The sequence below is a fragment of the Thamnophis sirtalis genome, unplaced genomic scaffold (genome assembly GCF_051295495.1).
Source record: "Thamnophis sirtalis isolate CommonGarterSnake01/CBP01778 unplaced genomic scaffold, rThaSir2_p1.2 scaffold_2, whole genome shotgun sequence".
NCBI lineage: Eukaryota > Metazoa > Chordata > Lepidosauria > Squamata > Natricidae > Thamnophis > Thamnophis sirtalis.
Window position 1 is genome coordinate 149,301,160 of NW_028261382.1, and position 16,536 is coordinate 149,317,695.

The window sequence follows — 16,536 nt, forward strand, 5'->3', positions numbered from 1 at the left end:
AGGCACTTTCTGTGCCTGAAGTTTGAATCACAGTTGGGATCTCCTACCTATTTTCAAGGTAACAAAAGTGGTGTAAAATTGAAAAAAAATCATGCAAAAATTGTCTTAAAGATTAAGAGATCACAAGGAAAGATGGTGTGTGTGTGTTCATTCTCTGTGAAGTTTGAAAATGTACTCAATCCTCACCAAAAAGTGCAGGAAAGAAAAAAAAAACGTGTATTTAATGTTTCATATTCAAAGTTGCATTGATCTCGATACCCATTCTCCAGAGAGCCAAGAACAAGGTCTATCAAACCTAAGTATACAAGTTTCATCTCCTTGTTGCTGTAAGCATTGATACTTGCCATACCACAACTCTTTGATCAGCATGATATTCCCAGTGTAATTTACTGCCACCTCTATTTTTCCCCTGATTCTGTTTCTCTGGGACTTGCCAAGACCTTGAATTTCCTACCTTCTCTAATGCACCTCTTGCTTTCCAGCCAGCAGTGAATATTGGAGGGAGGCATCGATCAGCAGCAAAGGTCCTGTGTGGGCATATGCAATGGCTCACTTTTATTTCACAGCACTGTCAAACAATGATCATAATTTCATAATAAATACAAATAGCATAGTGAGGAGATATTTCAAGACACTAGTTTAATTATTTACATATTAGTTATGGCCATTGTCACCAAATGATGCTCCCAAACACTAGAATTACAGGTAAGGTTGTTTCTTTGAGATACCATAAATGGTAAAGGTAAAGGTTCCCCTCGCACATATATGCTAGTTCTTCCCGACTCTAGGGGGCGGTGCTCATTTCCATTTTAAAGCCAAAGAGCCAGCGCTGGTCAAAAATGTCTCCATGGTCATGTGGCTGGCATGACTAAATGCCGAAGGTGTACGGAACGCTGTTACCTTCCCACCAAAGGTGGTTTTTCTAATTCATTTTTACATGCTTTCAAACTGCTAGGTTGGCAGAAGCTGGGACAAGTAATGGGAATTCACTCCATTATGCGGCGCTAAGGATTTGACCCACCGAACTGTTGACCTTTCTGATCGATAAGCTCAGTGTCTTAGCCACTAAGCCACCGCATCCCCTAGTTCAATTAGTTACATATTGATTATGGCCATTGTCACCAAATGATGCTCCCAAACACTAGAATTACAGGTAAGGATGTTCCTTTGAGATGCCATAGGTGTCCTCAAAGTTTGGACCTCAAAAGAATGGCAGTCAAATCAGGTTTTAAGCTTGCTTTCAACTGAGCCACAAAATAAATATTTCCTTCTGCTTCCTGGCAATCCTTGTCTAAAGCAGAGTTCTTGTCTCCCCATTCAGAAAAGTGAGGAAGCAGATATTGTCTTCCTCATCAATGGTCTCTGGCATTTTGTCAGAGTTTAATAAACAGTAGGAAATTACTAGTTCCTTTGGAGCCTAGCACATCCTTTCCACAATGTAAGAAAGATGAATAACAGGAGGAATTCTATGTCATCAGATCATACCTGATCTGATGGACTGAAAATGTTGGCAGCTTTCTCCCTTGCATCAGTGCATTTTTAAAATCTTAGTTATTTTGAAGGTAAGATAATTAAAACAACGTAGCTCATGGATTTATTAAGCAACTTTATGCTATCATTTGGATCTAATTTTTAATATGAACAGGTCTAGGAAGGAGTATCATCTCTTTCAAGAACCAGGTCCTTTGTCTGCATTCCCTTTCACTCTCTCCATAACATGTTACCTTACAAATTCTTCTTCCTCCTTTCCCACCTGCCTTCTCTCTCCAAAAGGGGGGTGGAGGGTCCTTTGGTTTGCAATTTTTAAGATGTATGACTGCTTAGGTCCTCAATGAAAAAGGTATGAATTACAAATATTATGATATATTATACTGTGAAAAGACAATAGTTAAATAACAAAGCCGATTGTCCAAGAGTAGAAAAAAATAACTAGAATTCAACCAGAAAAAAAGGGTAATTAACAGAGCTATAGTGACATCTGCTGGCCCATTGGTTAGCAATACAGATGTTATTGTAGGAGTACATGGTGGATGCTAAAAGCTAGATTCTTAATAAAGGTTGCTAGAATAATGAACTCTGAGCATGTGAAAATTGAGCCACGTCAATCAGGTAATCATAATTATGGACATTCAAGGGGGGTGCAGATGACATATACATGATAACATAGTCACATAATGCCACAATGCCCCCATCTGTGAGATGTCTCAGCACAGGCATTTATTCATGGCATTTGTATGATTAAATTGTATATGAGATCATTTTGGAGCCTTCGTGGTTTACTGCAGGCACCAGTGGTACTACTGCCGTGTGCTTTACATGGGACTGCCCTTGAAGAACATACAGAAGCTGCAGTCGGTTCAAAACGAAGTGGTGCAGACAGTTATAAGTGCTCCTCAATCAATGCATATTGCAATTTTGCTTCACAAGGTGCATTGGTTGCTAGTATCCCTTTGGGTTCAATTCAAACTGCTAATACTTTCCTATAATGGCATTCACAACATAGCACCAAGTTATTTGAGGACTGATGCTTCTCTGTGGCTTCTATTCATCCATCAGATTCATCCCAGCCCATCAGATTCAGCAGGTGTGAGGCATGCCATGGTCCCATCCTTTAGAGAATGTCATCTAGAGAAACCCAGGAAGAGAGATTTTACTCTTGTGGTGCCTGTACCTTGCAACATCATCGCCCTGAAGATCAAACCAGTTGGCCTTTCGTAAAGCCTTGAAGTCATGCCTGTATTACTAAGCATACAAATCAGACTGTATAGCAGAGCCCATGAGGTGGTTATGTTGATTATGAACTTGGATGTTTGTTTATAGTTCTATCAAACATTTTGATTATGTATTTATTGCTATGTTCTTGTTAGGTTGAAGTATTTAATTGCTGTTAGCTGCCCAGAGTCAAGACAATGGGATAGGCAGTCATACAAACTGATATAAATAAAAAATAAATACTGCTTTTAAGACAAATGGGTGTCTTCCAGAGGTTTTGAACTACAGTTCCCATAATGTGTATCATTTGCATAGTGATTGCATAGATAGGAATTTGTGGCAAACTCATTGGTCTACTGTTCAGTTCTCAAATTTAGATGCAAGCATCCGGTAACTCGGGATATAATGTACCTCTTAATGCCTGGTGACTGCTTAGATAATAGTATATTATTTACTATTGCCTTCTTCCAAGCTGAGTTTGTTTGTTTTGTGTGGTTGTTGTTGTTGTTTGCACAGCAGCCAGATGTTTAGCATTTTTATCCATCTATTGAATACTTCCCAAGTACCTGGAATAGGCAGATGTTGTATTTAATGGTATTAAAGGTATTGTTGAAGAATGTAAGATATTCCAAGTAAAGTTGTCTTTTGCAGTTGACTGATGGTGATTTTGTCAATTACAATGGTGTTCAAATGGTGCTCCAGATGTTTTGGGATTGCACTCAAGGTGCCTATCACTATTGATACTCTCTTTGCTTCTTTTATTTGTCACAATCACTTTACATCTATTTGCAGGTCTTTGAATTTGGTGATTTTTCTCCAGTTTTTTTCCTCTTCTTTTCTGCTGTAACATCCACTATCCAGGTTTTTTTGTCTGTCTTATTGACAGTTGTTAAATCTAGGATGTTATGTGGCAGGTACTTGTCTGTTTGAATTCTAAAGTCCCAAAGCACTTTAACTTCTTTCTTTTCTACTATTTGTCTATTTTGTGTTCCCACTAGTTTTTGCTGGCAGGCAAATGGTATTTCTTGCAAATATTCCTATGCACCATTATTGCTATTTTATTATGGTGTTGTTTCTAGTTTGTTTGTGGTTGTAATCAGTCTGAGCAATCTTCTTGCAGCAGGTAACTAGATGGTCCACTGTTTGCAACAGCTGGAGTGTCTATTGCTATAGTCTCAATTCTGGCTATGTATACATTTGGTCTTAAAGCTTGGCCTTGTGCAGCAAGAATCAGATCCTCTGTCTCTTTCTTCAATTTCCCTGCTCTTAGTCAGTGCTGGGTCTTGTTCTCTGCTTTGTCAGCTATTTTTTTAATATGCTGGCCATATAATACTTTGCCTTGCCATGTCCCTTTTCTCATCTTCATTTGGTCTTTCTTGTAGGCCAGGTTGATCTCTCCAGTGTTCAGAAGCCTTCAGTGCATCTTCTTCACTATCCTTTAGATATTCTTCTTTTTTTCTTCAGCTGTCTGGTGTACTTATAGCATTCTATGCCCACCTATGCTCCTTGGTATGTACAGTCTGTCAACATCACTGAGAGGATGAAGGGAATAATTCATTGTATTATTTTTCTAGACTTCCTATCCAGGGCTTTTACTATTGCTTGAGTCCAGTCCAACATTCCAGCTGTATATTTAATGACTGGAATTGTCCAGATGGTAATTGCCTTGGTGATATTTCCTCCAATGAATTTAGTCTAAATGATCTTATTGACTCTTTTGATTTATTCATTTTTTCTTAACTTTCTTCTTGATTTCAGTGTACTTGATGTTACTAGCTTGAAGGATGTCCAAATATTTGTAGTGCTCATCTTCATTCATATTCTTAATGTTTTTTCCATAGAGCCTCTTGATTCCTTGAGTCCAGTTTAGATGTCTATAAATTGCATCTCACTATATTGTTTATGGAAAAGACAGTTTTTGTCTTGGTGCTCTGATGATACCTGTCCAGCATGATTGAACCAATGGCATAGCTCTCATCTTCTTCAAAGCATACAAATCCAGACTTCCTGTGGGCGTGGCCTGTTGCCGAGGAGGGCTCCACCGAGCTCCTCAGAGATCTGGTCTGTATATCTAAATAAGATCATAGATAGCACCCCTTTTTGGCTAAGAGAGGGGCAGGGAGGATAGCTCCGTAGGTTAGGGTCTATTCGTAAGCCACAGCCTTTTTCTTTTTTTGGCTGTGGAAGAGATTAGATCCAGCCGAAGCGGAGCCTTTATCTCCGGCCAGTTCTTCTCAGCTGCCTTTTTTTTTTTTTGGCAGCCCCAGACAGGCTAGCCCCCCCCAGGACAAAACAAAGTTTTTTTCAAGCTAGAGTTGATACGGGAGGGTACCACCCCTGTGAGATTTATGCTTTTATTACTATCTTAAATACCAGCACCATTTGTCTTAAAGACTTCTTTGTTTAAATAGACTTTAAAATGGCGATTTCTCTCCGTGGATGATTACTGGATGTACTTAGCCGGGCTTATCTTCCTGCAGACCGCTCCTTAACAAAATAAACTCTTTTTCTTTGGAAATAGAGGGGAGCGAAGCACTGCTTACTTGTTTATCTATTATGGCACCCAGATCAAAGAAACGTCTTGCTACAAATGTGTCTAAAGAATTTAAACAATCTTTTTTGGAAACTCAGCCTTTGTCTCCTACGCCCTCTACTGGAGAAGTTTTAACACAGGAATATCTCTTTAAAATATTTAATGCCCTTAAGCAAGAACTTAAGGAATTTGTATTGCAACTTTATGAGGATCTAAAATCTAAAGTTAATCAAATGAAGGCGAATACGTTTGCAGCCGTGTCTGCCCTGTCAGATTACTCTGCTGAAATAGAGAACAGATTGGAAAGTCTGGAGAAGGCTAATTTTGATTTGACTACCAATATTCAAATTTTACAAGAAAAAATTAGAAATAACGAAGAACAGCTTATGACGCTAAATTTTGATAGGAGGGCATTCTCAATAAGAGTCAGAGGATTCCGTGAAAAGGAGCAAGAGAATTTGAAACAGACATTTGCTGAAGCCTTCAGCCATGCGCTGGGAAGCCCGGGACTTAACTTTGATTGGCAGATTCGGAAAATCTATCGCCAGAACTCTCTGATAGCGGAACAGCGACAGCTCCCGAGGGACATAATTATACATTTCTCTACAAAAGAATCTAGAAACGCGATTGTGCAAAAGTTCCATAATAACAGTCTCCGAGTTGATGACCAGGACGTGATTGTCTTCAAAGATATACCTTTCCAAATGTTGAGAGCAAGAAGGGACTACGCCTTTTTAACTAAAGAGCTTAGGAGTCAACAGATTCGATACAGATGGGAGGCCCCTGCCGGCATCACGGTTACATTTGAGAATCAAAGATTTCGTCTTAACTCTGTTTCGGAAGCTCAAGATTTTTATTGTAGGATTCTGAAGGCGGGACTTCCTGACGCGCTTGGAAGAGAGGAGAGACAAGCGGAAGGAGAAAGCAAACGGCTGGCCATGCGGCTGCAAGATGGAGGGGGTAGCCCCTCCTCCCTCGGAGAAGCAGAAGAACGCAGATCGAGAATTTAGATACTTCAAAAGACTTCCTAAAGTTGAGGACTGAATGGGGGTTTGAGACCTCTCTCCGGTAGAAAAAGTGGACTAATTTTTATCAGAAGGGAAAGCTGGGTGAAACTACTTTGAGCTAGATTCTAAAGTAACGTTAGCATAAATCTGATAGTGGTTAAAAGAATGCGGAATGTTTTATGTTGTTTAAACTTTGTTAGATGGGACTATTTTAAAATAGAAGGTTAACTGACTCTTGCTGAAAGCATTATTTGAATATGATCCATGCTATTTAACTTTTATTTGAAGGGAAAGTTGGTTGTAATAGTTCTGAGTTATTTTTCAAATAAACGCTAGTATAAATTTGATAGTGGTAAATATTAGACAAGCAAGAGATGAGGGTAAAATGCATGTGGAATGAACTACGTTATTTGTGGTAAATATCAGACAAGCAAGGGATGAGGGCAAAATTTACGTTGTTTAAAGCTTATTAGAACAGGGAGCCGCTTGGGATTATCTTAAGATAACTGTAAAAAGAATGTGGAATGATTTATGTTGTTTAAACTTTGTTAGAAGCGACTACCTTAAAATAGAAGGTTAACTGAATCTTGCTGAAAGTATTATTGGAATATGTGGAATGATTCATGCTACAAATCGCTCTGAGTTATATTTTAAACAAATGGTAGTACTACGTTATTTGTGATAAATATTAGACAAGCAAGGGATGAGGGCAAAATTTACGTTGTTTAAAGCTTATTAGAACAGGAAGCCGCTTGGGATTATCTTAAGATAACTGTAAAAAGAATGTGGAATGATTTATGTTGTTTAAATTTTGTTAGAAGCGACTACCTTAAAATAGAAGGTTAACTGAATTTTGCTGAAAGTATTATTGGAATATGTGGAAGGATTCATGCTATAAATCGCTCTGAGTTATATTTTAAACAAATGGTAGTATAAATTTGATAGTGGTAAATATCAGACAAGTGGGGGATGAGGGTAAAATACATGTGGAATGAACTAAGTTATTTAAATTCTATTAGAAGGGGAAGTCGGTTGGAATTACAGAAATTGATTCCTGTGTAAAGTAATATCTGATCTACGCTGCTTAACTTTACTAAGAAGGGGAAATCGGGTTAGATTATTTTGAATTACTGTTTGAAAAAGGGGTAAAGAAAGATCATTTACGTTGTTTAAATTTTATTAGATGGGAAAGTTTGATTATTTGTCTGTAAAGTTATATTTGAATATATGGCATAAACTACGCTGCTTAAATCTTACTGGAAGGGATCATGAGGTTTAGGAAGGGAACGGGAGAGTCTACAGAAGGTCGGGGTAAATAGCAAAGAAGTAAGAGATGAGAATAAAATATAGATAGAATGATTTATACTATTTAAGCATAGATAAAGATGGGGGGCTGAGATCAACACAAAGAGTGGTTTCTTTTTTTTCTTTTTTCTCTTTTCTCTTTTCTTTTTCTCCTTTTTTTTCTTTCTCTGCTTTTCTTTTCTTTTTTTTTTTTTTTTGATATATTACTTTTATTTTTTAATCCATATGTATACAAGATATCTTAGATAGAAGGTAGTGCCAGGTGTGGACCCTGGGAAGTCGGGAGGATTAGGGATGGGGATTGTGGGGGGTGGGGTGGGGGGGTGTTAATATAGTTTTAATAAGAACAAGAATGTATTTATATACGGTGGTTCCTTTTTTATTATTATTATTATTATTATTATTATTATTATTTTCCTTGGTTTACTTTACTTTTATCAGATCAAACAACACTCGAACAAAGGCATACACCAAGGAGGGAGGTAGAGGGAAGGAAGAGGGAGGAGTAAGGAAGGAGTAAGGGGAATGTAAGGAGTAAGGGGAATGTAAGGAGGGTGTCTGGGGAGTAAGGGGAGAAGGAAGGCTTGAGGGGAAAGGGAAGTAGGAGGGGAGTGTTAGAGGGAGAAAGGAAAGTTGGAGGGGGTAGATGGGGTGTATGGAGGACGCAAGGGTTAGGTGGGGTTGTGAATGATGAGTTGTGTTTCCTTTTTACTTGTTCGTTTTATTCCCTTTTTCTTTTTTTCTTTTTTCTTTTCTTATAGTAAATACCCTGTATATAAATGATTGCAAATGGAATGTGAAAATTGAATAAAATATATTTCCTAGAAAAAAAAAAAAAAAAAAAAGCATACAAATCCAGAACCATGTCAAGGGATGATGATGATGATGATGATGATGATGATGATGATGATGATGATGATGATGATGATGATGATAATTCTAAGTCAGGTATTCATGCTTTTGGCATTTTTATCCATCTATTGAGTCCTTCCCAAGGTCCTGGGTTAAGGAAATATCGCTCTTTGATAGTATTAAAGATATTGTTGCAGGATGCAAGCTGTCCCAGATAAAGCTACATTTTGCAATTGAGTGATGGTGATTTTGGCAATGCCAATGGTGTTCAAGTGATGCTTTAAATGTTTGGGGATTGCGCCAAGGTATCTATTATGATTGTTACTATTTTTGTTTTATTTTGTCAAAGTCATTTTACTTCTATTTGTAGGTCTTTATTACTATTATTATAATATCCCAGTTATCTTAGAGACCTGGGGTTTCCTGGTGACTGCCAACCATATACTAAGCAGGTATGAAATTGCTTTGCTTTCTAAAAAATTTGTGAATATCAGCTAGGTGGTAGAACCCGATGTTCCTCTTAAAATAAGTTTCAACAAATATCCAACACCCACTGCTTAAATATATTAACTGATAAAATCAATCTTCTTTGGGTATTCAAATCATCCTGCTGTTTTTAAAAATATATTTAAAAGATGGTAAGAATGATAACTCTGATGTAATTTCTGTTATGACATGTAGCTATTTAAAAACACAGTAACTAGGGATTTCCCAATTATGTATTAATAAATTGTACATGTTATACATTCAGTTGCAATCTTTTTTTCTCAAAATAATCAGTGTACTTGTTTAATTTGCTTTGGATTATTCTTCTCATTTCCCATCTTTTAGAAAATGTTCAGAAATATTAGCTGTATTTTATATGTACAATCTTTTTTGTAGCCTAAAAAATTAAGATATCAAAAGTAACATTTATTGATGATGATGATGATGATGATGATGATGATGATGATGATGATGATGATGATGATGATGATGGCTATGACGATGATGCCGTAGTTCCTACATTGAAGGAAATGCAAATATATCCCATGGCACTTTGTTTGAAATATGAAGTTTAAAGTTGGCTTTATCATTTTTTTAAAGTAGAAGAAAAGTATAAAACTTGAATAAATTTTGCAGCATCCAATAGAAAGATGCTATGTAATGAAGATGAAGAATCTCGTCACTGATGAATGAATGAAACCTACATCATGGAAACGTGTTGGCCATGATCCAATGTTCCACCGGCAGCCAATATTGGACATGGTGCTTTCCAGCATTGATGGAAATCTCACAATAGCACTAGAGCTAACTTTAGAGGAGCAATGTAGAACAATATGCTTGAATAATTGTGAGCAGAAGCAGATTCTTCAGAAAAGAGGAAACATTTAAACATTGCTCCCAGGAATTATTCCAAGATTAAATTAATGACAAATAATGCTTAATAAACAGTTATAATAATCATAACCACGTAGATTAACATGAGATCAATTTCAGCTTCTCCAGTTTAAACTAAAATTGTAGGCTAAAATAGTTCCCATTCCACCCTTTTCCTCTGGATTCAAATTCTTCCTTATCACCATCATTCCCCTTACAGCCTTCTCAAACTTAAAGAGTTTAAAGTTTAGAAAGCTGGGCTGAGGACTGACAGGCATGGTAGGGAGAGGAGAAAATATATTCCCTTCACAGCCCTACCTCCAGCCCCTGGGGTGGGGGTGGAGTCATCAATTGTATTCTATGGATGTTCAGGGAGAATCACATTTTTGATCTTATTCCAGTTTTCTTCTTTTCTTTATATTTGCAGCTCCATCCATTTACAAGATACATTAGATTTGCAGTCTAATGCTGGTAAATATCAAGATGAATGTTTCTATCAATATTAGCAGGAAATGATAGGAGCAATATGCCAAAAGATCTTTAAAAAGCAATAAATTGGAAAGATTTGTCAAATGGACTGGTTCTCCATAAACTAAATGTTTCAAAATTTTTGGGGTTCTTTCTTCCATCAAGTGAGTAATTGCAGTAAAAGTTGTTATTTTTACCATGTGATGCGCATACAGTACTTTCTTTAATAGGTGGTGTGTTTGGAGAATACATATTAGTGGAACATCTGCAAGCAAGAAACACAGTTCAGACAACATGAAGAACTCCATGGTATTTATTAGAGCCAATCTAACTACCTTAAGGCATGTGGTGGCTCAGTGGCTAAGATGCTGAGCTTGTTGGTAAGAAAGGTTGACAGTTCGGCAGTTCAAATCCCTAGCACCACGTAATGGAGTGAGCTCTCCCATTACTTGTCCCAGCTTCTGCCAACTAGTGGTTTGAAAGCACATAAAAGTGCAAGTAGAAAATTAGGGACCACCTTTGATGCAAAGGTAACAGCGTTCCGTGCACCTTCAGCATTTAGTCATGCCAGCCACATGATCACGAAGACGTCTTCGGACAGCGCTGGCTCTTTGAAACAGAGATGAACACTGCCCCCTAGAGTCAGGAACAACTAGTACATATGTGCAAGGGGAACCTTTACCTTTACATAACTACCTATGGAGCTGAGAAAGTGGTTTGAGGGAGATTTGTTTTCCTTGGGATTATGCAGGGAATAATTGTGCAAATTGTGGTCCTGTAGTCTTATTGCTATTTGGGCTTCTCTATCCTTAACTATTCCTTTCTAAAAACTGCACATTCAGGTATATTCACTAGCTAATGTAATGTTTTTGTTGGCCCTTAAATTCTTTTGCTATTAGCTTATGACTTTTATTGCTTTTGAAACTTAAAGGCTCTCCCAACTGAATGTTTATTAGGCTGACGGTAATTTAATAGCTGGTCAATAGTTCAGCTATATATATGCCACTTTGAAATTGGGGACTAAATGATCTCTCAGGAGTCCCTTCCAGCCCTGTGATTGTCAACCATAGAAGTGGGATCTATCAGGCCATACCGCTTCTCTCATTTTCTTCCTCTTCCCTAAGGAACTGTCAGTCTGACATTCAAAAATCTAATGGTTCAGTTCTCCAGCCACTATCTACAAACTATTTGGGGAAGCTCTATGCTGGAGTAGTAGAACTGGTTGACTTCTAATAAATTCAATGTTAATATTAATAAATGAATACAAAGATTAAACGCCAGGCCCCCAATGGCCTCATTCTGAAGGAAATAAATAGTTTGGTAATACCATATTCCTAGAGTGTTAATCACTAAAAGAACTGGAAATTGCATGATACTATATTTCTTCCATTCTAAAGAATATGAGCTAATTCATTTTCACTTTCCTTACAGAGGCAAAATCACAGTTGGTGCTCAGAAAAACATATCTATAGACTTGAAAGAAGTGAAATTTTGTAAAATGCCATACATCTTTAAGGGAAAATTCCTAACTGGGAGTGAAGGAAAGGAAACAATGGTCAGAATAAGTTAGATGCTGGATAATTATGAGGTGGAGAAAAAGTACAATATCTATAAAAGAGAAAATAGAATATTCTGGAAAAGGACACAACTCTGAATTCCACATTGTAACTTGTGGTATTACTTCACACAAGACATCAAATCCACTAAATCCAGAATAAAAAGCAAGTGTTTGATGCAACATGCTATGCCCAGAAAAAGATGGAGTAATGCAAAGACCTAATTCAAACCATTTTCTCAAATAATGGCTTGATTCTGAACCACAAATTACCAATTGTATTTTGCTCTCATATGATCTAGTCTTTTATTTCATCTGCAATTTAGATAAAAAGTATTAATATTCATCATGTTTGATTTTGAAAATTCCATTTCTATAATCTACAACCTGCCTTTGTATGTAAAATGCCCCGATAATTTATTTACTATGTAAGAGATAAAATACCAAGCACACATTTTTATAATTATTTTTTGGTAGAAACCATTTCTGTGCTTTGCACGAGACAAAAACAAAAGTAACACATTGAATTGATTCCCAGAAATAATTCTAACAGAGAACACATTTTAAACAGCATTCTTATAATCAGCAATCTGCAGTGTAATTTGTTTATTTTAACTTGTTTGTTTTGCATTTTTTAAAATTGTTACAAAAGTTCATAATCATTTCCCCATATATGTGGGTGCATGCACTCAACACAAAAGCTTCCTAAGAAAAAGTTTCCTAATTCTATTTTAACAGAGAAAAAAACAGATGGAGAGTTTCCAATCCTTTGTTCCCTACAGAGAACTCTTCCAATTCAGTTTGTCTTCACAAGTTGTGTTGTCTTCATCCAGAGTAAAGAAAAGCAAAAGAAAAAATGTGTGTCATTCAAATACTCCTTTCTAGACCTAAAAGAAACTTAATTTTAATTCATATTTATACGTCCCATCCAGAGACTATAGTATAACCATTTTGATTCTGCTCCTGTATATTTCATTTGATTCATATTTCCAAACCTTCACTAATGCAGCTAACGTAAAATAAATTACTTTTTTGCCCTTAGGGAGGCTTACTGTGTTAAACCTAACCAAAACAAAACTTGGAATAAATCCAGATCAGAAGCTGTTAAAAAGAGTATGATGAAGGTGTGGTCCTAGTCAATCCAGTACTGAAAATTCAACAGAAAGGCTAAATCATCTAACTGCCTATATTGTTCTGTATAAGTGGCAATTTAGAGAAGATTGCTTCATGGTTAATCCACTATACAAGCTAGATAGTGATAGTTTTTAACAGTAAACTTACCAGAAGCACGGACACATGAGGAATGCCTAATCATTTTCACAGCCAGTTTACACATTGAGGCGAATGTAATTTACAATCGTAAAGTTGCTTGGGAGTCTGGGGTAGAGCATTCCATATTAACACCTGCCTCATTATCCAGCTGGATGTTACAGTGGTGGCTAGCAGTGTGATTGGAAATATATTATGAATATATACATGTATTTTAAGCTCCTCAAGTAAAGATTCACACACATGCCAGTATTTGTACCACTCTTCCTTTTTTTCTACTGCATTTAATCTGCAGCATAACTCTGCCATTCCAAACAGCCCCTTTTTATCAGAATTCTCAACTCCTCAAAACTCATTGTCTGTATTAGAAGAAAGAGGCTACACAATTGTATTTCTGTCTCTCAAGTCGGTGTCACATGAAATATCTATTTGCAGTAACACAGCCCAGAGGCTCTGCTATCTTCTTTGCAAGGATAATTGTGTACCTTCCCTTGGGCTTTCTGCTGCCCCCAGGAGGGGTCACCTCCCAAAGTTTTCTCATCCTGGTCTGGCTGTTCCATACCATGACACTCATAACTAATTACTATGACTTCAATTCTTAACAGGACCAGCTGTGTCAAAGCAAGGCCGTTACAGATCCCAAGTGCTGTAGGATCTATAATTCATCCTCCATATAAACAAGTCAATATTGGACAAAAGAATGACATTTTAAAAAATCATCAAATAAGTAATGTGGTATTTACTCAACATGGTCTTTCCGGCCATACTTGTATATAATGTGTTCAACATTGTTTATATTCCTCTTGTGTTTTGGGTGTGCGTGAGGGTGTATGAATGGAATTACTCTGTTCTCGCTTTGGAAAATTTTCAGGCTAGAGATAAAACAAAACCACTGAGCAAAGAACACGCATATCAGGCAGCCTCCAAAGATAACGGAATCTAATTGTAATTTTACTTATTTTTAAAACAGTGTTGGTTTAACAGAGAGAATGAAGAAAGTATCTGCTTCCTCCTGCTCACATCCAGTGGCACCATTTGCATATAGACCTCCAAAGGCAAATCTTGCAGGACCATCAGCATCAGAAGAAATTAAGGGAATTCATATTAGAGCAACATCAAAAGAAAATTATGCCCCACAGATTTAGCTACCAGTTTGTCTGCCTTTATTTGTAAAGAGGAAAAAAAAGTCTCTTCGAGACAAAGCAGAATTATGATTTTTGTTCTAACTGGTAATTAATTGTAGTGCTCCTGCCCAACTCGAAGATTATGCCCTATCCCCAGAGATGATTATTATTTATTTACGTTATGTTCTTGTTTGCATTTGTAAACTGTGTCCATCAATTCAAGTTGACAAGTAATTATTTTAAAATGTAGCAATAATATGATAGTAGAAACACCTAAAATATAAAGACAAACCAGTTGGATACTAGCACACAGTCAAATAGAAAAGCTAACATGATAAAAATAGAAGAATCAGCATAATAAAAAATTAGGCTATATAATCATTTACAAATAAAACAGGACTTAAATTCTGATTACAAGACATATTTGACATGACTTCTTGGACAAAACATACACATTAAAGCAAAACTGATTGTCATTTTTAATGTTTTTAACAAATGTTTTTAAAAGGTTGGTTTTAAATGCTTAGATTAATGTAACTTTAAATGCTTAGATTAATGTAACTGTAATAAAGTTACATTAATCTAAGCATTTAAAACAAACTTTTTAAAAACATTTGTTAAAAACATTAAAAATGATAATCATTTTTGCTTTAATGTGGTTAGGTATTTTTATGATATCCTTAATAAGCAAGTGAATCTGAGAAGATTTAAGTAGATGCTAATGAATCAGATTTCCATCCATCATCTTGTTCTCAAAAGTTACTTCTAGAAAGGCCACCAGCAATGAAACATTTTAATAAAACTAGGTATATGATCATATTAGTTGAATTTAAAAAAAACATTGAAAATATGTATATGATTCATTCCCTTCCAAAACATTCCCTTCCCAAAACAGCTACCATGGCTACCATTCCACTGAACAATAGAAACAGGTAAGTCATTTATTTATCTTTATTACACATATTCACTGAGCTAAAGAATGTCTGAAGTGTTGAAGATGGGGCAGAGCAGTGGTGGGTTCCGGATCCTGTTGCAAATGGTACGTTGAACGTGCTCAGCGTGTGCATACGTCGTACCTGCCAGCGATGCCTCTGCAAGCCTCCGTGATGCTTCAGCTGCTCGGCGGAGTGTCGTGCAGACGCTGTACGTGCCATGCATGTGCACAGAAGCGCCAAAGACTTTAAAGGACAGGTAAGGAGCTTGGGCGGGCAGGTGGGCCCTTTGGAGCACCCTACCAGAATGGTACCCAGTGCTCTGGGCAGGCTCCGGTACACTCGTACTGGGGCATACCGCCTGCAACCCACCACTGGGGCAGAGGCAAATAGAAATGGCTACAAGAGAAGAAACACGATTTATAGGCATATGCTAATTTCTTACAAAGGTCTCCGAAATTCCCCACAAAGATCTGGCACTGCAATGAAGTAGCTCAGAATCTGTTCCCCCTAACAGAAGAGGAACCTGTTTCATTGCAGCAATACAAACTATTGAATCACTTCATTTTCACTCCTTAATGTCACTTATGACGCAGTGGCTCAGTGGCTAAGATACTGAGCTTGTTGATCAGAAAGGTCGGCAGTCTAGCAGTTCGATTCCCTAGCACCGGGTAACTGAGTGAGCTTCCATTACTTGTCCCAGCTTTTGCCAACCTAGCAGTTCAAATGCACATAAAAATGCAAGTAGAAAAATAGGAACCACCTTTGGTGGGAAGGTAACAGAATTTCATTCACCTTCAGCATTTAGTCATGCCAACCACATGGGGCCTGCTTAGGAGCAGTGAGTGGCAACCTGTTGACTACAGAACATTTATCAGCCACTCATTCTATTGACATGAGATAACCCCAGTAGAGGCAGAAACAACAGTTGTGTTTCTTGCAGTTTTTGTGTTGCTGTTATGTTGTTATTCAAAGGCAGGATTAGAACAGATGGCAAAACAAAGAATTCATACCAAACATCTTAGTCAGATTCAAATCACAAGTAGAAAGAAGAAATCCTTCGTATCCCTTTTCCACATCTAAGTAACCCAGTGCCCCATCAATTAAGCTTTAATCATTATGAATTCTATGTTGTGATAATTAATTACTATATCTGAACTCTGCCTGAGAGAATGTGCAATTTTTAAATTCACTGCAGTGCAATCTTTTTTAAACCCCAAAGTATAGAAATTACTAAATTAAATGAAACATTTTCTACATGCATGTAGTTTATACTGCTGAAGCAATCCTTGGGAACTGGCATCCACAGCATTACAGATACTGAACAATGCAACCAAGATGATAAAGAAAAATTCTAGACCAGCACCACTATAAGCCAAAGACCTGCAGAAACCATTGCTATCAGGAGTGGGTCCTGCCA